This window comes from Elephas maximus, chromosome 3 (genome assembly GCF_024166365.1).
Source record: "Elephas maximus indicus isolate mEleMax1 chromosome 3, mEleMax1 primary haplotype, whole genome shotgun sequence".
NCBI classification, from domain to species: Eukaryota; Metazoa; Chordata; class Mammalia; order Proboscidea; family Elephantidae; genus Elephas; species Elephas maximus.
In genome coordinates, this window is record NC_064821.1 from 49,171,234 (window position 1) to 49,199,152 (window position 27,919).

At 46.8% G+C, this 27,919-nt stretch overlaps 1 protein-coding gene across 6 annotated transcripts in view; it reads left to right on the forward strand.

The window, feature by feature from the left end:
- Positions 1 to 27,919, forward strand: part of PIK3CD (phosphatidylinositol-4,5-bisphosphate 3-kinase catalytic subunit delta) — a 77,882-nt gene that overhangs the window by 13,396 nt on the left and 36,567 nt on the right. For 4 of the 6 annotated variants that reach the window (XM_049877855.1, XM_049877852.1, XM_049877857.1 and 1 more), the window contains exon 2: positions 27,119 to 27,237. The exons of 1 other annotated variant lie outside the window; for it this stretch is intronic. The gene's annotated coding sequence lies outside the window, so the exon portion shown is untranslated. Of the gene's footprint in view, positions 1 to 24,965; positions 25,133 to 27,118; positions 27,238 to 27,919 lie in introns of those variants that run through there. One more of the 6 variants, XM_049877854.1, reaches the window with a different exon arrangement.

Below are 27,919 nucleotides of genomic sequence, written 5' to 3' on the forward strand. Positions count from 1 at the left end.
TCCCCTAAAATCATGGTCCCCAGACCCCAGCCCTTGCTACTCTGTCCCTCAAAGTGTTTGATTGTATTCAGGAAACTTGTTAGCTTTTGGTTTAGTCCAGTTGTACTGACATCCCCTGTATTGTGTGTTGTCCTTCCCTTCACCTAAGATAATTCTTATCTACTGTCTAGTTAGTGACTACCCTGCTCCCTCTCTCCCCACCCTCGTAACCATCAAAGAATGTTTTCTTCTGTGTTTAAACCTTTTCCTGAGTTCTTATAATAGTGGTCTCATACCAAAAGGTAATATCTTAAATTTCTTTCTTTTATTGCTGGTGAGGTTGAGAATTCTTTTTTCTGATTGGAAGCTGTATGTGTAGCATAAGGTTGCTGCAGTTCAATGCAAGAGTTATATGCTCGGATGGATTCAGATTCTAACCTCAGCTTCCCCACTTCCTGCTCTGTAATCTTGAGTAGGGTACTTAACTTCTCTGATCCTTGGTGTCCTCATCTGTAAAATGGAGCTAATAGGACCCATTCCTATGATTTTCTTAAGGATTAAATGAAATAAATTAGACAATAACATCACCTAGTACGTAGTTGATTTTCAGTAAATATTAGCTTTATAGTTGTATAACCTCTTTTTTTTACTAGCTTTTATAAATTTTCGGTAAATTATTACCATTATTTTAATGCCAACACCCTCAAGATTGATCTTGTTTCAACAAGGAGAAATGGTTTTACCTGGCTAATGGGATTTGGGTTAAGCATAAAGATAGACTTTTCTGTCAAAAAGGTAAGGTACATCTAGAAGGTGAACTGATAACCTTTCTCTGCAGAAATGCACCTCTTCCTTGGCTGTCTGGCTTGAGCCTCCCTGGGGAAAGCAAAAGAACCTTTGACATGGAGATGCTGACCTCCCTGATCAGATAAAGAGGGGCCCTGATGAGCTACAGGGAATTCTGTTTTTCCGGACCCTGGCTTCCTGGCTCACTGCAGTCCTATAGTCTCTGCCTTGGGGGAAATCGGGCATAAAGACTTACTAATGGTTCAAAAGGGACCAGTCCCTGGAGAAGGACATCATGCTTGGTGTCATGAATTGAATTGTGTCCCCCCAAAATATGTGCCAACTTGGTTAGACCATGATTCCCAGTATTGTGTAGTTGTCTTCCATTTTGTGGTTATAATTTTATGTTAAAGAGGATTAGGGTGGGATTGTAACACTCTTACCCAGGTCACATCCCTGATCCAATGTAAAGGGAGTTTCCCCAGGGTGTGGCCTGCATCACCTTTTATCTCTCAAGAGATAACAAGGAAAGGGAAGCAAGCAGAGAATTGGGAACCTCATAGGACCAAGAAAGCAGCACCAGGAGCAAAGCGCATCCTCTGGACCTGGGGTCCCTGTGCGGAGAAGCTCCTAGTCCAGGGTAAGACTGATGAGAAGGCTGGCAGAGAGAGAAAGCCTTTCCCTGGAGCTGACACACTGAATTTGAACTTTTAGCCTACTTTACTATGAGAAATAAACTTTTCTTTGTTAAAGCCATCCATCTGTTATAGCAGCACTAGGAAACTAAGATACTTGGTAAGATAGAGGGTCAGTGAAAAAGAGGAAGACCCTCAATGAGATGGATTGACACAGTGGTTGCAACAATGGGCTCAAACATAGCAATGATTGTAAGGATGGCAAAAGACTGGGCAAAATTTAGTTCTGTTGTACACAGTGACTGCTATAAGTCCGAACTGACTTGAGGGCACCTAACAGCAACAACAAAACAAACAAACAAACCCACTGCCATTGAGTCGATTTCAACTCATAGTGACCCTATAGGACAGAGGGACAGAGTAGAACTGCCCCATAGGGTTTTCAAGGAGCTGCTAGTGGATTGGAACTGCCGACCTTTTGGTTAGCAGCCAAGGTCTGAACCAGCTTCGCCAACAGTAAGAATGTTGTTGTTGTTCTTGTTGTTAGGTACCGTTGAGTCAGTTGCGACCCTATGCACAACAGAATGAAATACTGCCCGGTCCTGCACCATCCTTACAATCTTTGTTATGCTTGAGCTCATTGTTGCAGCCACTGTGTCAATCCACCTTGTTGAGGGTCTTCCTCTTTTCTGCTGACCCTGTACTCTGCCAAGCACGATGTCCTTCTCCAGGGACTGATCCCTCCTGACAACATGTCCAAAGTATGTAAGACACAGTCTCGCCATCCTTGTCTCTAAGGAGCATTCTGGCTGTACTTCTTTCAAGACAGATTTGTTCGTTCTTTTGGCAGTCCATGGTGTATTCAATATTCTTCGCCAACACCACAATTCAAAGGTGTCAACTCTTCTTTGGCCTTCCTTATTCATTGTCCAGCTTTCACATGCATATGATGCGATTGAAAATACCATGGCTCAGGTCAGGTGCACCTTAGTCTTCAGGGTGACATCTTTGCCCTTCAACACTTTGAAGAGGTCCTTTGCAGCAGATTTACCCAATGCAACGCGTCTTTTGATTTCTTGACTGCTGCTTCCATGGCTGTTGATTGTGGACCCCAGTAAAATGAAATCCTTGACAACTTCAATCTTTTCTCCGTTTATCATGATGTTGCTCATTGGTCCAGTTGTGAGGATTTTTGTTTTCTTTATGTTGAGGTGCAATCCATACTGAAGGCCGTGGTCTCTGATCTTCATTAGTAAGTGCTTCAAGTCCTCTTCACTTTCAGCAAGCAAGGTTGTGTCATCTGCATAACGCAGGTTGTTAATGAGTCTTCCTCCAATCCTGATGCCCCTTTCTTCTTCATGTAGTCCAGCTTTTCGTATTATTTGCTCAGCATACAGATTGAATAGGTATGGTGAAAGAATATAACCCTGGCGCACACCTTTCCTGACTTTAAACCAATCAGTACCCCGTTGTTCTGTCCAAACAACCACCTCTTAATCTATGTAAAAGTTCCTCATGAGCACAGTTAAGTGTTCTGGAATTCCCATTCTTTGCAATGTTATCCATAGTTTGTTATGATCCACACAGTTGAATGCCTTTGCATAGTCAATAAAACACAGGTAAACAGGATGTTTACCTGTTTACAGTAAGAATAACAATGGTTAATTTTGAGTTCAGAATTCATCATGGTGACTTTCCTACTCTCTACATCCAGATGTTCCTTAGTGCAGCTTGGGAAGCTGAGGCAGCTCTATGGATGCCCCACAGATTTCAGGGACAGGACCACAGGGGTGTTGGCACCAGTTTCATCTACTGCCCTTTGCATCTGCTTTTGCAGCCCTTGTGCAAATGGTTAAGCTCTTGACTGCTAGCTGAAAGGATGGCTGTTCAAAACCACCCAGAGGTGCCTTGAAGATAGGCCTGGTGATCTGCTTCTAAAAGGTCACAACCTTGAAAACCCTATGAAGCAGTTCTATTCTCCACATGTGGGGTCGCCATGAGTCAGAATGGACTCAACAGCAACTAAAAACAACAGAGCCCAGTGGCCTCCACTTTCATCTCAAGTGATCCTTACATATTGTTAACTGAAGGTGCATAAATCAAGCACACATGAGGTGCTTAATGCATGCATTTTCCTCTTTATTGGTGGCCTGACGTGTCTGAGAAGGAAGTTAATGGAACCAGGATCTCTGTCTCAAATAATCTGCTTTGTGAGACATTTCTTCTAGGAGAAAAAATACCAGAAAGCCACTGTTTCCCCTCACCTGTCCCTCAGAAAATTCCATTGAAACATTTCTTGTGGTAGAAGCCAACGAAAGAATGAACAAGACCACCCCTGCTGTTTCTTAAGGTTCCTGAGTCCAGGACCCAGATCATCAGTCATGAATATTTTTTCCTTATTGTATGGTGTGATGAATATTTGAATAATATAGCCCATCTGCTGTCATTTGGAAACCAGTGATGATATATGTGGGCTATTTTTAAATTAAATGCAACAGATCTAATATATGGGAGCTTCTTTAAAATGTGTGTGACTTCACATTTCCAATGGGAAATGCTGTGCAAGGCATTGTGTATTGCAAATGAATAGAATGGAAGCTTGATGTTAGCGGCCAAAGCAAGGGCTTTAGAATTAGACAGATGGAAGTTCAAATCTTGGCCTTGACACTTTACCAGCTAGGTGACCACGACAAGTTGCTTAACCTCTTTGAGCCTTCAGATTCTCATCTGAAAATTGAGATAACAGTACTCTTTTACTGGATTGTTGTGAAAATTTGTTTTTGTTAGCTGCCATTGATCATGGCGACCTCAGGTGCAACAGAGGGAAATGTTGCCTGGTCTTGCACCGTCTTCAAGATCATCGGTGTGCTCGAGTCCATTGTCGCAGCCACTGTATATTTTGAGTGCCTTCCAACCTAGGGGGTTCATCTTCCAGTACTGATCAGACAATATTTTGTTGTGATCCACAAGATTTTCATTAGCTGATTTTCGGAAATAGATAGCCAGCCCTTTCTTCCTAGTCTTTCTTAGGCTAGACGCTTCTCTAAAACCTGTCCACCACAGATGACCCTTGTCATGGATTGAATTGTATCCCCTAAAACGGTTCACTAGGTCATGATTCCCTTGTAAGATTGTCTACCATTTTATTTTCTGATGTGATTTCCCTGTGCGTTGTAAATCCTATCCCTATGATGTAATAAGATGGATTAGTGGCAGTTATACTAATGAGGTCTACAAGAGTAAATAGTGTCCTCAGCCAGTCTCTTTTGGGGTACAAAAGAGAGAAACCAGCAGACAGACAGAGGGACCTCATACCACCAAGAAAGCAGCGCTGGGAGCAGAGCACATCCTTTGGACCTGAAGTTCCTGCGCTGAGATGCTCCCAGACCAAGGGAAGACAGATGCATCACAAAGACCTTCCTCCAGAGCCAACAGAGAAAGAAAGCCTTCCCCTGGAGCCGATGCCCTAAATTTGGACTTATAACCTACTGGACTGTGAGAGAATAAACTTCTCTTTGTTAAAGCCATCCACTTGTGGTATTTCTGTTACAGCAGCACTAGATGACTAAGACAACCCTGTGTGTATTTGAAATACCAGTGGCATAGCTTCTAGCATCACAGCAACACACATAACACAGTATGACAAACTGACCGATATCCTGAAGATTAGAAATAATGAAAAACCTTTAGCAGGTCGTGGGCACTCAATAAGCTATTTTTGTGATTGGATGAATGAGTTTTTTGAGGTCCCACACTGTGGCAGCAAGTGGATCTTAAATAACAGGTATCCTTGCCATGAGTCATTGAGGTTTGCATGCTGTGATGTTGTTGTTTTTAGGTGCCGTCGAGTTGGTTCCGACTTATAGCGATCCTATGTACTACAAAACGAAACACTGCGCAGTCCTTCACCATGCTCACAATTGTTGTTCTGCTTGAGCCCATTGTTGCACCCACTGTGTCAAACCATTGAGGGTCTTCTTCTTTTCTGACAACCTGAATTTCACCAAGAATGATGTCCTTCTCCAGGGACTGATCCCTCCTGATAACATGTCCCAACTATGTAAGACACAGTCTCGCCATCCTTGCTTCTAAGGAGCATTCTGGTTGTACTTCTCCCAAGGCAGGTTTGTCTGTTCTTTGACAGTCCATTCAATATTCTTCACCAACACCACAATTCAAAGGTGTCAATTCTTCCTCCATCTCCCTTATTCATTGTCCAGTTTTTGCATGCATATGATGCAATTGAAAATACCATGGCTTGAGTCAGGTGCACCTAAGTCTCCAAGGTGACATCTTTGCTTTCCAACTCTTTAAAGAGGTCTTTCACAGCAGATTTGCCCAATGCAATGCATCTTTTGATTTCTTGACTGCTGCTTCCATGGATGTTAATTGTGGATTCAAGTAAAATGAAACCCTTGACAACGTCAGTCTTTTCTCTGTTTATTATGATGTTGCTTATTGGTCCAGTTGTGAGGTTGTTGTTTTTTTTCTTTCTTTATGTTGAGGTGTAATCCATACTGAAGGCTGTGGTCTTTGATCTTCCTCAGTAAGTGCCTCAAGTCCTCTTCACTTTCAACAAGCGAGGTTGTGTCATCTGCATAATGCAGGTTGTTAATGAGTCTTTCTCCAACCTTGACGCCCTGTTCTTCTTTATACAGTCCAGCTTCTTGAATTATTTGCTCAGCATACAGATTGAATAGGTACGGTGAAAGGATAAAGCCCTGACACACACCTTTCCTGATTTTAAACCACACAGTATCCCCTTGTTCTGTCTGAACAACTGTCTCTTGCTCTATGTACAAGTTCCTCATGAGCACAATTAAGTGTTCTGGAATTCCCATTCTTCACAATGTTATCCATAATTTGTTATGGCCCACACAGTCGAATGCCTTTGCATAGTCAATAAAACACAGGGAAACATCTTTCTTACATTCTCTGCTTTCAGCCAGGATCCATCTGACATCAGCAATGATATCTCTGGTTCCACGTTCTCTTCTGAATCCAGCCTGAATTTCTGGCAGTTTCCTGTAGATACACTGCTGCAGCCGCTTTTGAATAATCTTTAGCAAAATTTTACTTGCGTGTGATATTAATGATACTGTTCCATAATTTCCACATTTGGTGGGATCACCTTTCTTGCAAATAGGCATAAATATGGATCTCTTCCCGTCAGTTGGCCTGGTAGCTGTCTTCCAAATGTCTTAGCATAGACGAGTGAGCACTTTCAGCTCTGCATCCGTTTGGTGAAATCTCTCAAGTGATATTCCGTCAATTCCTGGAGCCTTGTTTTTCACCAATGCCTTCAGTGCCACTTGGACTTCTTTCTTGAGTACCATTGGTCCCTGATCATATGTTACCTCCTGAAATGGTTGAACGTCAACCAATTCTTTTTGGTGTAATGACTCTGTGTATTCCTTCCATCTTCTTTTGATGCTTCCCACATCATTTAATATTTTCCCCACGGAATCTTTGACTATTGCAACTCGAGGCTTGAATTTTCTCCTCAGTTCTTTCAGCTTGAGAAATGCTGAGTGTGTTCTTTATTTTTGGTTTTCTATCTCCAGCTCTTTGCACATGTCATTGTAATATTTTACTTTGGGGATGTCTCATCGGGGAAGAGCAATTGGGAGTATGTAGCAAGGTGTATATAAGTTTTTGTGTGAGAGACTGACTTGATTTGTAAACTTTCACTTAAAGCACAATAAAAATTAAGAAAAAATATTTTACTTTGTCTTCTCGAGCCACCCTTTGAAATCTTCCATTCAGCTCTTTTACTTCATCATTTCTTCCTTCCAAGTTGTCACTCCTGGCATAGTAGACCATATGATTGTCTGATTCAAAATGACCAGTACCAGCCCATTTCAGCTCACTAATGCCTAGGATATCGATCTTTATGGATTCCATTTCATTTTTGATGGTTTCCAATTTTCCTAGATTCATACTTTGTACATTCCATGTTCCAATTATTAATGGATGTTCGCAGCTGTTTCTTCTCATTTTGAGTAGTGCCACGTCAGCAGATGAAGGTCCCGAAAGCTTTACTCCATCCACGTCATTAAGGTCGACTCTACTTTGAGGAGGCAGCTCTTCCCCAGTCATCTTTAAGTGCCTTCCAACCTGGGGGGGCTCATCTTCCCGCACTATATCAGACAATGTTCCACTGCTATTCATAAGGTTTTCATGGGCTAATTCTTTTCAGAAGTAGACTGCCAGGTCCTTCTTCCTAGTCTGTCTTAGTCTGGAAGCTCAGCTGAAACCTTTCCACCATGGGTGAACCTGTAGGCATCTGCATACCGGTGGCATAGCTTCCAGCATCACAGCAACATGCAAGCCCCCACAGTAGGACAAACTGACATGTTGTGATAAGGCTTATAAATCCATTATCTTATTTGACCCTCCCATGAATGACTCTTAGGGAATGCACAGGGCATGTATCAATATCCCCATTTTACAGATAAAAGTTTAGAGTTGCTTTTCCGTTTGTTATCCACCTGTTTCTCTTGGATATATTCAGCTTTTTCTAACCTCTCGATGTCTGAAGGTGCTTAAGGGACCAGGTGGAGTCCCTGAGTGGCACAAAGGGTTAAGCAAGTGCTGGATTACAAGCCAGAGGCGCCTGGGAAGACAGACCTGCTGATCTGCTTCTGAAAGGTGACAGCCTTGAAAACTCTATGGAGCAGTTCAACTCTGCACACGCGGGGTCACCATGAGTTGGAATCAACTCGACAGCAATTAACAACAGGCACCAGAGTTGAGGATTGTTGGGAACAAAATCTTGTCTGGGTTATTTCCTACCTTCCCCGGGAGGTGATATTAGATTCAGACATGAGCTGCCTCTAGACTCACTCCCTGGGCCTGGACTAGAAGGATAGAGCTGCTCACTGGGAGATCTGCCCTCAAGTGGCCTTGGCCATGGCAGTGGACTCTGGGTTGGTCCCTGGCCTGGGAGCTGCAGCAGCGAGGTGGGTGCTCCTAGCCTGGATCCCCCTGTTCTGGAGGCAGATGTCCCATGAGCCTTGTGCTACGTGCACATGGGGTGGAGGTCATGGTGGCTGGGAGATAGCCAAATGGCTGGCAGTGACCTTGGCCTCAATGGAGCTGTGCTTCTCCGACTTTCCCACCCACTCCTCAGCCAGAGGAGATGGGATGTGTGACCCCAGCCTGCACAGCCCACCCCAAGCATGACCTTGCTTTGAAGCCTCAAGTTTTATTTTTAACACTAACGTAAATTTTACATTCTATTCCATGATATACTTATGTTTATTTTACTATAGAGAATGTTTTCCCCTAATTGCCGAGTCAAACAGATGCTCTGAGAAGATGTCTGTGTTTTTTTTGTGGCTTCCGCTACTCCCAGCACAGTGTCTCCAACCCTAGTTTGAAAAAGTGTAGGTTAGAGCAAATAGTAGGAAGAGTGATAAGACACAGTTGTGACAAGAAATACGTAGTTTAATAAGACCAGTTGCTTTTGAGTTGATTCCAATTCATGGTAATCTCAGGTGTGTAGAACTGTGCTCCATAGAGTTGTCAATAGTTGACTCTTTGGAGTTAGATTGCCAGGCCTTTCTTCTGAGGCGCCTCTGGGTGGACTCAAGCATCCAACCTTTCAGTTAGCAGCCCAGTTCATTAACTGTACTGCCCAATGACTCCGCATTATTTAATAGGGCCCCTTTTATCCCATGTGATTTGTTGGTTGAGTAACTAAAACTTCGGTTTAAGAAGAGAATTATAAATATACTAAAAAAAAAAAAAATACTATACCTCAAACATAAATATTTTATTTTAACTGAAAACATATAAATGTACCTTTGTTCACTGATCTACAGATGTAATGCCAATGGCCTTTCTTTTGTTTGCATAGGTCCATTGTTCTTGTATAAGGCACACTTGTATACTCTACAGTTTCCTGATTTAGTTTATTCTTTAACTAAACATCAAGAATTTAAAGACACTGATGAAGCCTTCTGAATCCTTCTAGATTTTTAACCCTTCCCCCATCTTTTACAGTTGTCTTACCCAATCTATGGAAACCCTGGTGGCATAGTGGTTAAGTGCTATGGCTGCTAACCAAGAGGTCGGCAGTTCGATTCGGCGGTTCGATTCCACCGGGCCCTCCTTGGAAACTCTATGGGGCAGTTCTACTCTGTCCTATAGGGTCACTATGAGTCAGAATTGACTCGACCGCAATGGGTTTGGTTTTGATTTTCCCCAATCTATCTTTAATGAGTGTCTAAAGCATTCAGCTTAGTTTTCACGGAATCAGATCTTTCCTTTCATGCTATTTCATCCACTGATATAATATAAAAATATAGCCAATTCTTATTACTCATGGTAGTTATGTTTTATAATGTCACCGCAAACATTCACTTAATGAATACTGAACCATTGCTCCTAGGGCAAATACGGGGTTAGATTTCTGCAAGTCTCTGGTCACAACATTTTCGTGAGCTGATCAATATATTACCTTTACTCTGTCCTTAGCATCGCTATGAGTGGGAATTGACTTGACGGCAACAAGTTTTTTGGTTATCTTATGTGTGCTTCTGTTTAAAGACACCTTGCTTAATCGATAGTATTATTTTTTTAGTATATGTTATTGATTCATTCACAGCCTACAGAATTATAACTCACGCCTAAGCAAAGCTTATCTAGCACACCTATTTTCTCCTTAAGGCACGTCACAGCCTTATTGCACATAGGAACACTAGACAGCACTCTAGCACTATGCTGAAGGGCCATTTTAAACAGCAAAATCACCAACAAGAAGCATGAAAATGGAAAAATGTGGCACTAAATAAATTGCGAAAAGGACACTTGTTTACAGCCTGAGAGCTGAAACAAGAAGGCAGAGAGTGAGTGGCCTTGTTGAGCCCAGCTGGCAATGTGCACATTGGGTGACTGTTTTTTTGCTGCTGTGAGCACATGCGTGTCCACAAATGCCTGCAGAGGCATCGTGAGTGTTGGTTTTGGAATTAGAGACAAATTTTAGCAAAGAGGGGAATTTGAAAGTACGGAATCCGTGAATAACGACCTTAGGTAATTACAGAGATGGGCAACTGGCACAGACAGATTTGGGGACAAGCACAGCCAACACCTGTTAGCATGCAGAGCCCAAAGGGCCTGTCGTCCTGGCATCCTGAGTGGCTGGTGTGCTGAGGACATTGGTCAGGATGTTAATTGGAGAGTGTGGTGTGATGGGTCGCTTTTATATGGTCTTTCTAGCCATGGTCTTGTAACTCCCACCAAAGATTGGGCGGGACTATGCAAAGAAGGCACTCATGGCCCACCAAGGGGATTGGACAGCTTGCTAATACTATAAATTAGGTGCATGGTACCCTTGTTGGGGTGGGACCATGCAAATAAGGTATATGGAACCCAAATAGGGGTTTTGGTCAGTTTTGCCATTCCACTAGCCTTAAAATGAACCATCCCAGATGTGGAAAGGGGGCGACCTCACTACCACCAAGAAGAAGAGACAGGAACAGAGTGCAACCTTTCAACCCTGCTCCGAGAACCTCCTAGACACAGGAGACAGAGCTACAACACCAGAGACAGCACGAGATGCTGAGAAGCAGTGGCAGAAAAACAGTGGCAGCAGAACCAGGAGACCTGCCCAAGATGGCACAGTGGGCTTCCCAGCCTATGGAGCGAGGTGGTTAACAGTGAGTATGCCAACCCACAGAGCGAGAGAGCTGAGTGCCTTTGGACGGAGGCTTACTGGTGAAGTAGGGTGCCCCCGGGCACTTGTTGGCAGAGCTTAAGAGCTTTGTAACACTTGCCTAAGCAGGGTAGAGGTCAGAGGCCAGACAGAGGCTTGCCTGTGGGCACAGCTGAGAAGAGGCTGTACTGATCAAAGAGCTGTACCCTGAGTTGTTCCTGATCCTGAATTGTAACCTAGTACTCCCCTAATAAACCCCATAATCGTGAGTATTGTCTGAGAATTCTGTGTGGCCATTGCAATGAATTATTGAACCCAGCAAAGGAGTAGAGTGACACGGGAGGGATGGCTGGTGTAGGAATTGGTAAAAAAGTTGGAGGGTGGAGGTATATTTGACCTCCAGGTGGCGTAGTGGTTAACAGCTTGGCTGCTAACCAAAAGGTCAGCAGTTTGAATCCACCAGCCGCTCCTTGGAAACCCTCTGGGGCAGCTCTACTCTGTCCTATAGGGTCACTATAAGTCAGAATCCACTCGATGGAAATGGTTTTTTTTTTTCTTTTCGGGTTCCCAGCAGTCAGCCTTGGGCTCTTGATGCTGATGGTGATTCTCCTCATGAAGTTAGAGGAGGTCAGATGCCCCCACCATGCCATTTTTACAGAGAGGAAATGGATACACAGTTAATCCACTGAGTCTGCCAGGTGGAGGCTGGGTAAGGCACAAGAAATCAGAGAACCCGGGCCAGAGGCGAGATTCAGCTTAGGACTCCCATCTAAACTACCAAGCCCCTCACTTTGAGAACGACCACAATGAGCTCTAGTAGGGGGACATTTCAGACTAGGCTTGTTTTCTGTGAGTCTGATCAGCTACATTATACTTAAGAGCTTTGCCATTAGCCAGCTCAGAATTGCCAGCTTCATTATGCTAGCTTGCTATTTCTTTGACTAATAATAATAGCAAAGATTCTTGTAGCACCCCCTGGGCACTTGGAAATACTAAGTTAATTTATTCTTATTACAACCCTATGTGTTAAGTATTGGAGTCCCTGGGTGGCCCAAACGGTTAAGTGCTCGGAAACTAACCTAAAAGTTAAGGGAATGAATCCACCCAGAGATCCCTCAGAAGAAAGACCTGGCAATCTGCTTCTGAAAGGTCACAGCCTTGAAAACCCTATGGAGTTGAGTTCTACTCTGCACATATGGAGTTGCCGTGAGTCGGAATTGACTCAACAGCAACTAGTTTGGTTTTGGTTTTTGTGATAAATACTCTTGAGATTCCTGTTTTATGGATGGGGAAACAGACACAGAAAGGTTAAGTAACTTACCTTAGTCCACCCAGCTAGAAAGTGGCAGAGCCTACTCTTAACCACTGTTCTGCACTTCCTCCAAGTGAGGGCGCTCATTTCTTGGGAGGAAGCATTAGTGGGGGTCTGGGGGTCTGGATCTGGGTAGGAGGCTGAGGGGAGGCCTCTGGGAGTCAGTGGGCTCTGGGGAAGGGCCTTCCTAGCTTCTTCTCAACCCCCCACCCCGGGACTCTGCTGGGTTCCTGGGCAGCCTTCCCTGTACTTGGTGTTCCTTCGCTGGTGGACTTAGCTTCTGGTCTCTTGAGCAGTGAGAGCGCTTAGGATAATGCAGCTTCTGGTGGTTGGCTGACCCCAGTCGCCAGCCCCAGGGAGGCTGGGGTGGTCTTTGTGAGCCATTCTCCCCTGTATCCAAAGGAAGCAGTGCCTGCCCTTTGAAACCTCAATGGTCTCCACATCCGTCTCTTGGGCCTTCTGAGAGGAATCTTAGAGCTGGCAAACGACATGATCAAGGCAACAGGACTTGGGTCTCCTCTGGGCCAGTGGCCCAGCTCTGATCACTCTGCATTAACCCAGGAGAGGCAGTGTGATACACTTGTAAGAGCAGGACTCCAGAGTCAACCTGGGTTTAAATCTTGCCTCTCCCATTTGCTAGCTGTGCAGCTATACCCCCCTGAGCCCCGCCCGCTTCCCTCATTTGTAAAACAGAATGCCTGACTTAGGGGCTTGTTGTGATGATCAAATGAGAAATGAACGTATGGGGCCTAGAATCGTGTGGCCTTACGGAGGTGCTCTGAGATGGGCGCTGCCCATGTTCCCCCCAAATATGAGCCTGGTAAATGATCAAGAGGTTCTTGTTCTGGGTCAGAGTCAGAATGTACCCCCAGAGGCTCCCAGGGGCAAAAGTGGCCTGGAGTCCTGCTTTGGGAGTGGAAGGAGGCAGTCCCGGGCCCCTGGCGAGGAGAGGCTGAACAGGGCAATGGGATGAGGTGTCTGGAGCTCTAAGCGTGGTCCCCAAGATTTTTCTCCCTTTGGCCCAACCGTTTGAGGGTTGTCTGCAGTTCTGGTGTCTCACAAGGAGGGGAGGCAGGCATGTAAGCCCATTGCTGGGTGAAGAAGGAGGGCCCAAGGGCTGAGTGGCAAGTAAGGGGTCAGGGCAGGCAGGCAGGCAGGAGTGTGGCTGCAGAGTAGACCCCAGGAGAACGGGTGCAAACAGCCTTGAAAGGGGAAACCCATCTCCATTGCTGCCCTGAATATATGTGTGTGTGTGTGTGTGTGTGTGGTGTTCTTAGATTAGGGCCAAGGCAGAAGAGAAGTGGAATTTGCAGTTTTAGAAGATATTATTTGGGTGTCTTAAGATTGGGGTGGCCTACATCTTCTGAGTATTATAGGCTAGAATCTTCTAGATTATACATGTGGATGTTTTTAATATCTATGCTTTATGTATGTTTTATCAATGTTTCTATGCCATACCCTATATATTTCTAGTTGTATAAAAGCGATACAAGTGAGTGATAAAGTCTGTAAATACAGGTTTGTCAAAGGAAGAAAAAAACTCCATGATCCACCTACCCAAGAACCCCTTTCACATATTAAATCCCTTTGAAAATCTGCTAAAAATCATGGACTTTCTCTGCAGAAAAAGGCTTCCTCAGGAACCTTTTTTAGTGTAATTTTGGGGACTTCCTGGCCTCCCCCAAGTTCGCCCCCAGACTCTGCTCGATGGAAGGCTGTGGTTCCATCCCTACCTCAGCAGTGGGGCTCTGTCTCTGACACCAGAGGCCAGGGAGGGCCAGAAGCTCCTGTAAGACGCGTGCCAACACACCGGTTCAAAGTCCAGTTTGAAGCTGTTCAGCTTTGGCTACCTCTCAGCTAAGATGTGCAAATTCACTCCCTGCCAGTTAAATCCTTTCCCTTGTCCTAAATTTAGTGCTCCTTTTTGGTGGTGTTCAGCAAGGACTGACTTTCCTGCATCATTTGGTCTGTGTCCACCATAGAATTATGGTATTGGCAAAGAATATTGAAAATACCATCGACTGCCAGAAGAACAAATCTGTCTTGCAAGAAGTACTGCCAGAATGCTCCTTAGAAGCAAGGATGGTGAGACTTCATCTCACGTACTTTGGACATGCTATCAGAAGGGACAAATTCCTGGAGAAGAACATCATGCTTGGTAAAGCAGAAGGTGGGTGAAAGAGCGGAAGACCCTCAGTGAGGTGGACTGACGGTGGCTGCAACGATGGGCTCAAGCATAGCAAAGACTGTGAGGGTGGCACAGGACCAGCTAGTGTTTCCTTCTGCTGTATATAGAATTACTATGAGTTGGAGCCAACTCAACGACACCTAACAACAAAAACCACTGTAGAATTAGCTCATTCACAAAGGAGGAAGGCTGTTGGGACAGCCACAGCCGTGGGTCTGTGGTTCCACTTCTATGTGAAGGGCGTTGGCTGGGCTGGTGGAAAAGCCCTGGGGGGGCTGGAGTATATACATCGGCATGAGAGGGTGGGCTCCTCTTCTACAGAGAATGAGAAGGAAGGCAGGGCCGTGTACCAGGATCCACATGTTGGGGGGTTCCGGGTGGCTATGAGAACAGGCAGGGTCTCCCTGGATGATTAGGAAGCAAACCCCTCCCACCTGTGCCAAGTGGATGGGGCTGGCCCTGAGCAATGGTGAGCAGACCTCAGCACCCACCTCCTCTGGCCCAGACAGCAGCAAGGCACCTTGCATTTCAAGTATCTCAAAGCTTTCTCAAACTCCAGGTGGCCAGCCTCCCTGAGTGCCACTCCCCACTTGGGACCAGTGATCTACCTCTTCTTCTATTCCTCCTCCTTCCTCTTAATATAACAGCTCTATTGAGATATAATTCACAACTCACCCATTTAAAGTGTACGATTCAATGGGTTTTAGTATATTCACAGAGTTGTGTAGCCATCACCACCATTAATTTTAGAACGTTTTCATCACTCGGGAAAAAAAAAAACCTTCTACCCATTAGCTGCCACTCTCCACTGCTCCCCATTTCTACCCCTCCCTAAGCCCTAGGCAACCACTAATCTACTTCCTGTCTCTATGGATTTGCCTATTCTGGCCATTTCATAAAAATGGAATCATATAATATGCGATCTTTTGTCTGGCTTCTTTCACTGAACATATTACCTCTTCTTTAGAAACATGTCTGACCCATACAAATACAGGGGAGGGTTTTTGGTTATACTGGCCGTTGATTTAATCACAGTATTGATTGAGCCTCTGCTCGATCAGGCGTGGGGCAGGTGCCAGGGCACACAGGGAGAAGGACGGCATCCCTGAGTGGTATATTAGTAACCTATTGCTCTGTAACAAATCATCCCACAACTTAAACAATAAACATTTCTTCTCACTGTTTTTGTGGGTCAGGCATCTGGGAGTAGCTTAGCTGGGTGGTTCTGGCTCAGAGTCTTTCGTGAGGTTGCAGTCATCAGCTGGGGCTGCAAGTGTTGGGGCTGAAGATACCTTCCAAGATATTGTTAACAGTCCTCAGTTACCATGGCTGGCTGTTGGCCAGACACCTCAATTAGTCAAAATCTGGGCCTCTCTCCACAGGGGCGCTTGAGTGTCCTCATGACATGGCCACCACAAGACAGTGTGAGAGAGCTCATGGCTGAAGCTGCAGTCTTTCATACCTAATCTTGGAGGTGACACACCCTCATGTCTGCCATTTTCTTTGGGTCACACCGACCAACCCTGCTGCAATGTGGGACACTCTTGTGCTGATTTCTACCATGTAACAGGAGTCACTGAAGACCCCTCATTTCTCATGAGGCTGACTTCAGCGATAGGATCGGACCTTGCTAAAATGCAGATACAGCATGTTTTTAAAAAATGAGCCTTGTGCCATAATAGTAGTTGGTTGATTCATTGTTAGAAGCAGTTAGAAAAAAAAAAATAGTTGCTGTCAAGCCAACTCTGACTCCTGGTGACTCCATGTGTGTCAGAGTAGAACTGTGCTCCCTAGGGTTTTCAGTACCTGATTTTTTGGCAGTAGATCACCAGTCCTTTCTTCCAAGGTACCTCTGGGTGGACTCAAACCTCCAACCTTTCAGTTAGCAGGGGAGCCTGTTAACCATTTGCACCACCCAGGGAGGTTAGAGGTGGGATCTGAGCCCTGCTCTGCCATGTCCTAACTGTGTGGCTTTGGGTCAGTCTTCAGCCTACATTGCCTCATGGAGATGATGATAGTAACTGCCTTGTGGAGTTGTTTTGAAGATTTAATGAAATAATGAAATTCCAGTTATCTATAGCTGTATAGGAAACCCTGGTGCCATAGTGGTTAAGTGCTACGGCTGCTAACCAAAGGCCAGCAGTTCAAATCCACCAGGCGCTCCTTGGAAACTCTATGGGGCAGTTCTACTCTGTCCTATAGGGTTGCTATGAGTTGGGATCGGCTCGACCGCAACGGGTTTGGATTTTATCTGTTTGTTTATAGCTGTATGGGAGCCCTACTGGCGCAGTGGTTAAGAGCTCCGCTGCTAACCAAAAGATTGGCAGTTCGAATCCACCAGCCACTCCTTGGAAGCTCTATGAGGCAATTCTACTCAATAGTGACCCTACTCAATGGCAATGGGTTTGGTTTTTTGGTATAACTGTATAATAAACCACCTCAGACTCAGAAATGTAATGCAATAACTATTTTCTTATGTTCACAGATTCTGTGGGTCAAGGATTCAGAGAAAGTTTGTCTATAGTCCATGATGTCTAGGTGTCAGCTGGGAAGATTCTGAAAGGGCTTGAACAGCTAGGGGTGGGATCATCTGGAGGTTTCTTCACTAACATCTAGTGCCAGGGTGGGGATGACTCGAAGGTTGGGCGCAGGTGGGACTGTCAGCCAGAATACCTACGTGTATGGCCTCTCTTTATGTCTTGGGCTTTCCCACAGCTTGGCGGCTTCAGGATGTCAGACTTCTTTCTTGATACCCAAACCTTCAAGAGTGAGTGTTCCTAAACCAAAGCAGAAGTTACTTGGCCTTTTATGATCTAACCTCTCAAGGTCACTTAGCATCACTTTTGCCATACTTTTTTGGTCAGGCCAAGGTAGTCACAAACTCATCCAGATTTAAAGAGAGGAGACACAGATCCCAAATCTCAATGGAAGGAATGTCAAAGAATTTGCTGCCATGTTTTAAAACCTTCATGAAGAATGTTAAGATTGGGTACAATGACTGACGTATGTTGTTGTCATTAGGTGCCGTCAAGTCAGTTTTGACTCATAGTGACCCTATGTACAACAGAACAAAACACTGCCCAGTCCTGCGCCATCCTCACAATTGCTGTTACGCTTGACTCCATTGTTGTAGCCACTGTGTCAATCCATCTCATAAAAGGTCCTCCTCTTTTTTGCTAACCCTCTACTTTACCAAGCATGATGTCCTTCTCCAGGGACTGACTCCTCATGATAACAAGTCTGAAGTATCTGAGACAAAGTTTCGCATCCTTGCTTGTAATGAGCATTCTGGCTGTACTTCTTCCAAGATGGATTTGTTCCTTCATCTGGCAGTCCATGGTATATTCAATATTCTTCACCAACACCATAATTCAAAGGTGTGAATTCTTCTTTGGTCTTCCTTATTCATTGTCCACCTTTCACATGCATATGAAAGAAAAAAAAACCCATTGCCATTGAGTCAATTCTCACTCAGAGAATGACCCTATAGGACAGAGTAGAGCTGCCCCATAGAGTTTCCAAGGAGCACGTGGTGGATTTGAACTGCTGACCTTTTGGTTAGCAGCCATAGCACTTAACCACTATGCCACCAGGGATCCCACATGCATATGAGGCGATTGAAAACACCATGGCTTGGGTCAGGCACACCTTAGTCCTTAAAGTGACATCTTTGCTTTTTAACACTTGAAAAGAGGTCTTTTGCAGCAGATTTGCCCAATGCAATGCGTCATCTGATTTCTTCACTGCTGCTTCCATGGGCATTGAATGTAGATCCAAGTAAAATGAAATCCTTGTCAACTTCAATCTTTTCTCCGTTTATTATGATGTTGCTTATTGGTCCAGTTGTGAAGATTTTCGTTTTCTTTGTATTGAGGTGTAATCCATACTAAAGGCTGTGGTCTTTCATCTTCATCAGTAAGTGCTTCAAGTCCTCTTCACTTTCAGCAAGCAAGGTTGTATCATCTGCATAACGCAGATTGTAGATCAGTCTTCCTCCAATCCTGATGCCCCATTCTTCTTCATATAGTCCAGCTTCTTGGATTATTTGCTTATACAGATTGAATGGGTATGGTGAAAGGATACAACCCTGACGCACACCTTTCCTGATTTTAAACCATGCAGCATTCCCTTGTTCTGTTCGAATGACTGCCTCTTAGTCTATGTACAGGTTCCTCATGAGCACAATAAAGTGTTCCAGAATTCCCATTCTTGGCAATATTTTCCATAATTTGTTATGACCCACACAGTCGAATGCCTTTGCATAGTCAATAAACACAGGTGAACATCTTTCTGGTGTTCTCTGCTTTCAGCCAAGATCCATCTGACATCAGCGATGATATGCCTTTTTCCATGTCCTCTTCTGAATCCGGCCTGAATTTCCAGCAATTCCCTGTCGATGTACTGCTGCAACTGCTTTTGAATGATCTTCAGCAAAATTTTACTTGTGTGTGATATTAATGATATTGTTCCATTAATTTCTGCATTCTGTTGGATCACCTTTCTTTGCGATGGGCACAAATACGGATCTATTCCAGTCAGTTGGCCTTGGCTCAGATGAGCGAGCACTTCCAGCGGTGCATCCATTTGCTGAAACATCTCAATTGATATTCTGTCAATGCCAGGAGCCTTGTTTTTCACCAGTGCCTTCAGTGCAGCTTGGACTTCTTCCTTGAGTACTATTGGTTGTCGATCGTATGCTACCTTCTGAAATGGTTGAATGTCTGATGTATAGTATGTGTCATATAGCTGCCAGCTGCTCCTGCTGCTGCTGTCAATATTGTTACTAGTTTTAGTATCTCTCAGGTACCGATATTTAAAAGACTGGAACTTACTGCTATGTAGCTAACTGTGTGTGACTCAGACAACTCACCTGCCTTGTCTTAACTAAATGATCTTTAAGGCTCAGCTCTGTGATTATGTTTAGTCTAATATTGCCAGGAAGTCCCTGGATGGTACAAACAGTTAACATGCTTAGCTGCTAACGAAAAGGTTGGAGGTTTGTGTCCACCCAAAAGCACCTCGGAAGAAAACCCTGGCAACTGACTTCCGAAAAATCAGCCATTGAAGCCCTGTGGAGCACAGTTCTACTCTGACACACATGGGGTCGCCATGAGTTGGAATCGACACAACAGTAAGTGGTTAATATTGTTGGATTCATTCTTTCACCTTCTTCAAATTTGGAGCCAACTTTTTATTATTATTACTATTATTTCCTAGCCCTTAGTTTAATTTTCTTACCCTCAGCAGCTTCTCAAACACAGAGATTTCGCAAGGAGATTCTAGATCAGTTGCTCCAGTCCCCCAGCGTATCTTTCATGAGCCTTGATGTGTGACTCACAAAATGCCCTGTTGTTTCAGGCACCCTATTTATGCCCTTATCCTCATTTTCTCGCAGTAAATATTCGAAACTGATCTTTTCTACAAACACAGGAATGTCTTCTTTTCCTACCGCGAATCTTAAAATGAAGTCTAAGACATCATGTCGTCCCACAAGGATCACATCCTCAAACGGGCAACCTGAGACTCACAGAAAGTGGTGAGGGAACGTGCTGTATCAATCAATGCTCCCCTCTAGGGACAAGGAGTCCTTGGGTGGCAAAAGTGGTTAGGCGCCAGACTACTAACCAAAAGGTTGGTGGTTCGAGCCCACCCACCTGTACATTCTCCAGGGGAGGCACCCTTCCTGCCTTGATCTCAGCCCAGTCACTGGCCCCCAAGTGGGAACTCAATAAATGCAGTGATGGTTCAGAATCCTCACCTTCCATGCAGGAGACCTGGTTGATTCGTGTACCTCTTGTACAGCTACCACTCTTCTGTCTGTGGAGGCTTGCATGTTGCTATGATGCTGAACTGGTTTCAGTGGAGCTTCCAGGCTAAGATGGGCTGGGAAGAAAGGCCTGGTGATCTGCTTCCAAAAGGTCACAGCCATGAAAACCCTATGGAGTGCAGTTCTACTTTGCAACGCATGGGGTTGCCATGAGTCAGAATCCACTCAATGGCAATGGGTTTCCAAGCCTAAAAGTCTCCTCTAAATGTACTGTCCCTTTAATCATGACCTCTACTGTCCAAAGAAGGAGCCCTGGTGGTACAGTGGTTAAGTGCTTGGCTGCTAACCCAAAAGGTCAGGTGAGTTTGAACCCAACAGCTGCTCTGCGGGGGGAAATATATGTGGCAGTCAGCTTCCATAAAGATTTACAGCCTTGGAAACCATATGGGGCAATTCTACTCTGTCCTATAGGATTGCAGTGAGTAGGAATCAACTTGATGGCAACAGGTTTGTTTATTTTTTATTACCATCTTAGTCATCTAGTACTGCTATAACAGAAATACCACAAGTGGATGGCTTTAACAAAGAGAAATTTATTTCTTCACAGTAAGGTAAGCTAAAAGTCCAAATTCAGGGCATCAGCTCCAGGGGAAGACTTTCTCTCTCTGTCGGCCTTCTTATCAATCTTCCCCCAGACTAGGAGCTTCTCTGCACAGGGACCGGGGTCCAAAGGAAGTGCTCTGCTCCAGGCACTGCTTTCTTGGTGGTATGGAGGTCCCCACTCTCTGCTTGCTTCCCTTTCCTTTTATCTCTTGAGAGATAAAAGATGGTACAGGTCATACCCCAGGGAAATTCCATTTACATTGGATCAGGGATGTGACCTTAGTAAGGGTGTTACAATCCCACCCTAATCCTCTTTAACATAAAAATTACAATCACAAAATGGAGGACCACCACGCAATGCTGGGAATCATGGCCCAGGCAAATTGATACACACATTTTTGAGGGGACATAATTCAATCCATGGCACTATCCAAGGTCAGTGCCATGTGCTGTGTGCTGGTCCCTTTTACAGATGAGGTAGAGGGGTTAGGAAACTCATCCAAAACCAAGCCTAACTCCTGAACTTGCAGTCCCTCCTCTCACTGAGAGATTCCCTGCAACGTGAACCATTTTTGGTTGACACCTGAAAGAATGAGCAACTCAAACACAAGCCTCATTTTTCTCTCTGCCCACTCCCTGTCCCCCAGGTCACAAGCTCCCAAAGCCTCAATTAAGGCAGACTTTTGTGCTGAGCATGGGGAATTGTCGAAAGAAAGCCGGAAGCTCCAGACTCTAATTAACTTTGCTTCTTAACTACAGATGAGCCACTTTTTGAGTTCACTGGGTGTGACAGTCTCAAAGATGAATGAAAATATGTAAGGAAGGCAGGAGAACAGGGCCCAGACACTCACGTCATTCGCCTCCCTCATACTCCTGCTTTGAGAGTAAAAATATCAAGGGAACAAAGGCCAGGGGGATCGTTTGAGCAAATATGGAAACTATCTCTCCCCATCAAGGAGAAAGATTATTCTCCAGAGTCCTTCCATTTTTTCTAGTAGAATTGCAAACAAATGCTAAACTGTTCTGTTGTAGTTGTTTTTTTGTTAGTTGCATCTTATTTTTTTTCTGACTTTAGCCTTCCTAGTCTTGTCCCCACTCAGCTTCTTATCTGAACCAGATATAGAAATTTGGAGTACCAACTTTGAGTAGAAAATTGCTGTGTGCCATTGCATCGATTACAAATCATGATGACAGTGTAAGACAGAGTACAACTGTCCCATAGGGTTTCCTAGGCTGTAATCTTTAGGGGAGCGGATTGCCAGGTCTTTTCTCCCGCGGAGTTGCTGGTGGATTCGAATCTCTGACCCTTTGGTTAGCAGCTGAGTGCTCAGCCATTGTGCTATCAGGGCAGAATTCTAGGGAGAATGAATAATGGTGGATGAGATATTGGTGGGCAGCTGGGTGAGGCTCACATTTCATCATAGAGAGACTACCTGGAATTGTGTTGGGGGTGAGCCAGAGATATGACTAATGGAGCAAGTAAACCTCCCTCTTATAAACTAAAACTAAACTGGTTGTCTTCAAGTCCATTACCCTAGTGCTTATCAAATGTAACGAGGGCTCTAATGGGTGGGAACAAAGACACACTGGTTTACCGCCTTATGCTTGGGGACTTATAAAGACGATCAGCTTTATAATCAGCAGTGGGGTGAGGATCTAATTTCTCTATTTACTCTGAATTTTAACAGTGGTGGAACTAATTTATTTATCCACGGAACCGATTTGTTTATACCCTCATCTAGTTTCAGAAAAGACTGACTGAAGGTACCCAGCCCTGAACAAGGAATCAGGAGACTGTTTTTTCCTAAACCACTAAGTATCTGTGTGACCTTGGGCAAGTGACCTGGCCTCTTTGTGCCCATTTCCCATCTGTGGGAGCAAACACTTACTGAGCATTTACTATAGGTGCCAGGCACTGCCCTAAAGACTTTACGTATTTACGTACCTATATTCACTCATTTAATTCTCCCCACAACAATTATGTATCTTTCCAGAATTTGTCAATGCAGTTCCAGGACATCATGGTAATACCGGCAGGACGTTCAGGGCTGGCATTTTGTGGTTCCAGAGAAACTGTTGCTTGATACCCCCAATTTGAACCCCAGCAGGGTCACTGGGTTCCATTGCTGATGGGGACCTTGTTTTTGAGCTTGATGTTCAATCAGAAGTGCTGGAGAGAAAGGGAAGTCTCCAAGCAAAGGGACCATTGCAGACTGGCCCCCCGGGGAGAAGGCACCAAGGAAAAGGCTGGGGGTGGGAGGAGAGGAACCCCTTGAAAAGTCTCTTTCTCAACCTTGGAAACCCTGCCCTGTGGGTCAGGGGAGGTGCTGCCTGGGATCAGGCTTCTCCCACCCCAGTAAGTCCTTCCCCACCCTGCCTTTGGTGTGCGTTCTGCTGCCTGGCTCCTAGGCAAGCTCTGAGCCAGGGCAAGAGGAGGGAAAGCAGAGGTGGAAGAAGTACCCGAGAGAAGATGTCTCAGGGATGGTCTAAGGCCAGGGCTCCGCCTTCTCCGGGGATTGTCTGCCAAGTGCCCAGCCCCTCTTCTCACTGTGGGTGTGTGAATGTGGGCGAGTTCATCTGTGTGTGAATGTGTCTGGTCTCCGTGTGTGAGTACAGGTGTGTGTGTGGGGGGTGTCAGTTACATAATTGTGACTGAGTGTGTATGAGGATGTGTGTCAGTGTATATAATAAGCCTGCCCTTCTGGCTGGGGGCTCCAGGTGCCAAGGCCCCCTCCTCTCTTCCCGGGCTTCTGAAGAACTCCCCCGCCCCGAGCTTCTAGCTGGGTTTTTCTCCACCATGCCCTCCTCTCATGCATGCGGGTCCGCGCAGGGTGATCCTGGGGCAGAGGGAGATTCTTCGGACCCTGGAAGCCGATCCAAACGGAAGCTGTGAGCTCCGAGCAGTTAAAACAAACACCTCCCCCGACCCTCGTGTGCCCCACCCAGAGCCGGTGATTCTGATCCTGAAACCCCCTACCTTCTCTCTTGAACTCCACTGTGGCAAAGGTTTAAATCCAGGGCTGTGGACCAGGTGGTAAACTAAAGGACGTGGCCGGGCATCAGGAGAAGCGGATGGGTTTGGTGTCAAACCAAACTGGTTCCAATGCTAACCGCCGCTTAGAGGCTGTGAGAATTGTGTGTGGACGTCCGTGCCTGTGTATGTAATTCTGTCCGAGTGCACGTGTGTGTCCGCGTGTGAGTGCGTCTGGGAGGGTAAGAGTCCTCGCCCTGTGCGCAGCACCTACCTCGCGGTGTGAGGCATGGCTAAGCCCCAGAGCCGGGTGTCAGGTGCCCCGCAGTGGTTGTTGCGTTATTGCCGGGGTCAGAGGCCAGCACGCCCTGGGCTCATTGCACCGAATAGATGCATTGGCGGAAGTCCCCGGTAAGAGCATTTATTTTATAATTCTTACACTAAGGGATCTCCCGATGGAAAGGAAAGCTCCGCGGCTGGGGAACAACCAGCACGCGGGATTTGGAGCCCAGAGTCCGACTGGGCCACTTCCTCGGGTAACCCAGGCTCCGAATCCGTGACCTGGGTCCGGTACCCGCCCTTTCTGGTGATTCCTGGGGAGCACGGAGCGGTTTGGCAGACGACCAGACCTCATTCACTGTGCAAATGTCACTTTCTATCTACCCCTGTTCCAGGGCAAGATCGAGACCAAGGGTCTGCGCCCGAGAGCGGTCTGGTCTGGCGGAGGCTAGGGGAGCGACCCAGCCAGCCCCGCCTCCGGCCTCCCAGCCGGGAGCAGCAGGGCTCGGGGAGAATTTTCAGCCGTTCCCTCCGCACCCCAGGCCCTCTCGCGGCTTGGCGTGTCGCCTCTAGTGGGTGTGAGAACTTGTTGACGGTGCCCGCGCGGCGCCGTGCCGGCCGAACCCCGCCCCGTTGGGGCCCCGCCCAGCAGACCACTGGCCCCACCCGAGGGGCCATCGACGCCCCGCCCCGCCCCGCCCCCGGGGACGCCCCGCCCCGCCCCCGGGGACGCCCCGCCCCCCCGGCCTGCTGTCCGGCCCCGCCCCGGGCCGCGCCTCTCGGCGGATGCGCTGCTAGCCTAAACGGCGCTCGCAGGCTGCCCTCAGGCCCCTGCGGGCCCCGCGCCACTGCCGGGAGGCTCGCTCTCTCCTGTCACTCCGGGACCTGCCTGCAGCGTCCCCTGGGCAGTCGTCACCAGGGAGACTGGGCCCCGCCCCCGAGCCCCCGACACCGGTACGGAACCCACCTGCGCGGGCGTCTGCGGGGTCCCAGTGCCCCCCGGCGTGCCCGCCCGCCAGGCTCCAGGCTTTGTCTCTCTGGGGCGGGGCGGGCGTGGGTGGTGGAGGCGATCGCGGTCCGGGGCGTGGGGGGTGGGGGAGAACAGGACCCCGGCAGGGGCAGAGTCGGGCTCGCGTTCTGCTTCTCTGGTGGGGCTGCGTGATGCTCTGCCTCGCCCCTGGTCTGATGGAGCCCCGTTTCTGCCCCGGGAGGACGGAGACCCGGGGTGTCTCCGCTGCCGCCCTTGATGGGAAGATCAGGGCCCTCCGCTGGGCCCCGTTCGAGGACGCGCTTGTCTGGGGCGAGCTGTTTACTTGTCAGGGACGGAGCAGTGGCCGTGCGCGTCCTCCCCTCCCCCTGCCCCCATTCAGGAGGCGCGCGAGGAGCATCCTGTGAGCTGCGCGTCCCGAGGGTCGCGCATGAACCTGAGGGCTTAGCGGCTGCAGACTAGGTCCTGAGGTCCTGGCCGAAGACTGACCTTCCTCGGGGGAAGCGTCTTCTCCCTGGCCGCCCTCTTGTGCATTCTCTCCTGGCTCATTATTTCCTGACCTGAATTCCTGAGAACCAGTTCTCTTCGCTGCCTTCTCTAACTCTTCTTCTCTCGGCTGGATCATCCTTGTTGCTTTATCTCCCCTTGTCTCTTTCTCTACTACCGTGTCTCAGTTCCCTGTTACCGAGCTGGGATTATCGATCCTCTTGTTAACTCCAGTATTGGCCTTTTCTATGTTGGTCAGCTGTGGGCTCTGGCCTCCCATTTCTCTGCCTCAGGAAGTCCTGGCGCTTCTCCCCGGATGCTGGGTGAAGAGACCGTCCCAGCCCACGTTCCTGGGCTCTTGGAACCGGGGGTCCTCTTTCCAGGGGCTGGGCTGGCGGCAAGGAGAATTCCCACTTGGTCCTTGGGGAATGTGTTCCCGGAATAGACACCTTTTTCAGCGGGTCCAGCAATAGTCTCCCTTTCCTACCTGTTAGGAGCCTTTCCCAGCCCTGCCTGGTGGGTTCCAGGCAGGACTTCCCACCCCGTGGAGATAGCGACGCCCCGGGCCACAGGGTGGCGGGGTGGGGTAGAGGCCCTACTGCTGGAATTCAGGCAACCGGGCTTCCGGAGCTCAGGCGTCTTTCTCTCCCAGGGGTCAGATTATTTCCAGGGGGCGGAGGAGGGTGCGAATCACCATAGATCCAGTGAGTGGGCGGCCTCCTCCCCATTCGCCCTCCACAAGGTCGGCTTTCCTTTTCATCTCCAGCCGAGCAGTGATGGATTTTCCTTTTTGATGCGATTTGAGCCTTGAAGTTAGATTCCTGTGGGAAATTGCACTGTCTCAAGCTCACAAACCTGCTTCTAGCAGCCATTGAATGGAATTCGAACCCAGGCCTGGCTCAGGTCACTTTGCTTTCAAAAACCAAACCAAACAAAACCAACAAACAGCTCTAGAACTGATCTCAGTCCTCAGCGTATTCTTGTTTCAGGCCCTGGAGATGTTCCTGTGTTTTGCTCACTAACCCCAAAGGGAGCTGGGGGTGGCATGGATGCAGATGGTGAGAAAGGCAGACCAAGCTGAATGTGACTGGTTTGCAAAAAGGGAAATGAGGTGAAGCAGTTGTTTTTGGGCTAAAATCTTGTGAGAGAAGGTTTGAGATTCTCTTTCTCTCTCTTTTTAATAATCTATATTATGTTTGTTGTTGTTGTTAAGAATATACGCGGCAAAACCTACACGAGTACAACCATTTCTACCTGTACAATTCAGTGACATTGATTACATTCTTCTAGTTGTGCAACCATTCTTACCCTCCTTTTCCAAATTGTTCCTCCCTCATTAACATAAACTCACTGCCCCCTGAGTTTCCGATCTAATCTTTCAAGTAGCTGTTACCGATTTGATACCACATGGATAGATCTTGCAAGTATCTTCTGTCCCTTTTTAAATTTCTCTCTCTCTTTTTCAGGCACGTAAGGAGCCCAGAGTGAGGCAAGGGCGGAATGACACTCATTGATTCTAAAGCATCTCTAATCTATCAGACAGAAGGGCCTTTGCTTCTGCTCTTTCTTGGACCATCCCAGGGAGGTAGGCTGGGGATAGGGGGGTAAGTGTGGGGATGGGAGGAAGAAGAAACATTATTTTGCAGATCGATTAAGAATGTGAACCAAATCTGCCCTCCCTGTCTCGCCAAGGAGAGCTTCTCCATGGACTAGAATGCCTCAAGGGAGAGAATGACCCAAATTTGTGCTAGGAGCTGGCAAAGGGAGAAGATAACTAGACTTCAGCTAGGTTCCCAAAGGAGGGATGCTGCCTGGGAAAAGGTGTGGTTTTGCTGTCAGGAGCCCATTCTTGAGCAGCAGGATTTGGCATTTGACTCACTACAGTCATGGTGGAGTTGGGTTGGCCTATTTTGGGAAAGAAAAAGTAAAATATTCTTCAAAAGAAAGTGAATTTATTTTTCCTAATTTGGTGTTTCTTCTCAAAACGTCCTTAGATAGGGACATTCCCCCCCCCCCCACAGCCCCAGAGAGTTGGCCATCACATTATCGGGAATAAAATACTCTTTGGAGCTTCTAGGGTATAAGGCTTAGAAGATGAATACAGTCATCTCATCGTGCGAATGAAGAAACTGAGACCAAAGAATGACTGGCATTGGGCTAAATGCCCCTGTCTGGGGTCCTGAGGTAGCCGGGGATGGTGAGCGAGCTTCTTGAGCGACAGCCATCTCTTCAGAATGGAAGGGGAAGGAGCTGTAGCTCCTTTAAGG